We start from the raw sequence: 1,723 nt of genomic DNA on the forward strand, positions 1-1,723 counted from the left end.
CCAACCGGAAACGGCACGGGTCAAAGGGCGGGGGGCGGGGCGCCGTGGGGTGGGAAGACTGTGCACGCAGGCGGAGACGCGGGTTGTGTCTGGGAGGCTCCGGGACTCGACCACCAGCGTAGAACCGCTGGCTTCTGTGCTTTCCCTGTTCGTCAGAGCCTTCGTTTAATTTGCGATGTCTCTTGCAGTTTATAAAGCTCTCACAGCCACTATATCATTTGATATACAAAATAACTGTTGTTCATAAGGGACTAGTAGCCAGAATATATAAAGAACTCTTAAAATTTAACAATGGAAAGACAAAAAATCCAATTTTAAAATGGCCAAAATAGCCATTTCTCTAAAGAAGATATACAAATGACTAATAAGCACATAAAAAGATGCTCAACATCTTTAATCCTTAGGGAACTGCAAATCAAAACCCTGCTTCATACCCAATAATAAGTGTTGGTGAGAATGTGGAGAAATTAGAACCCTCATACACTGTTGGTGGGAGCGTGAACTAGTGCAGCTGCTTTGGGAAGCAGTTTGGCAGTTCCTCAAAAAGTTAAACATAGAGTCACCATGTGACCCAGCAATTCCACTCCTAGGTATATACCCAAGAGAATTAAAAGCATACATTCACACACAGATTTGTACACTAATGTTCATACAAGCATTATTCATAATGGCCAAAAAATGGAAACATTCCAAGTGTCCATAACAAAATGTAGTATATCTACATAATGAACTATTAGTCACAAAAAGGAATAAAGTATTGATATATGATACAACATGGATGAACCTTGAAAATATTATGTCGTTAAGTAAAAAATGCCAGTCACAAAAGACCACATTTTGTATGACTCCATTTATATGAAACATCTAGAGTAGACAAATCCATAGAGACAAGAAGTAGGGCTGCAAGGGACTGGGGGAGGGGAGAAATAGGGAATGAGTTTTGTTTTTTGGAGTGATGAAAATGTTCTGGAATTAGATAGAAGTGGTGGTTACGCAACCTTGTGAAATACTAAAAACCCCTGAATTGTACACTTTAAAAGGGTGGCTTTTTATGGTTTTTATGGTAAATTATATCTTTTTTTCAAAAAAATGTGTAGGAAGCAGGGCAGTTACTGTGCTTGTGTCCATTTTGTAAATGAAGAAAATGATGACAAGTTTAAGAAATGTACCCAAAGTTCTAGTTCTATAATGGAAAGAAGATTCAAATCTGGTCTTCTGATTGTATGGGTATTCTTCCATGCCAAATGTCAGACTTTTCAGATTATAAGTGATTCAGCAGTTCTTCCCCATATTATTTTATCCCATGTTAGTGGCTCAACTGTTTATTCTTTATTGCTGCAATAATGGATAAACAGCAATCTTTTATTGAGTGTTTATTTTATGTCAGGTACTTTACACATATTATCTCTAATCCTTATACACAGCAATTCAGATAAGGACACTGAGAATCAAAAAAGTTAAGCATTTACCCAAATTCATACAGCCAGCAAGTGGTAGAGCCAGGATTCAAACTCAGCTTTTCTCAGTATGTCACACTGCCTCTCTATATCTCCTGTGTACTCCTTAATGTTTATTGAACACTTACAATGTACCAAGCGTTACTTCAAATTCTTCACACAGATTATTTTACTTTTTTTTGGTTGCACAGGGTCTTAGTTGCAGCATGTGGGCTCCTTAGTTGCGGCATGCATGTGGGATCTAGTTCCCTGACCAGGGATCGAAG

Source organism: Eschrichtius robustus, chromosome 11 (genome assembly GCF_028021215.1).
Source record: "Eschrichtius robustus isolate mEscRob2 chromosome 11, mEscRob2.pri, whole genome shotgun sequence".
Classification (NCBI taxonomy): domain Eukaryota; kingdom Metazoa; phylum Chordata; class Mammalia; order Artiodactyla; family Eschrichtiidae; genus Eschrichtius; species Eschrichtius robustus.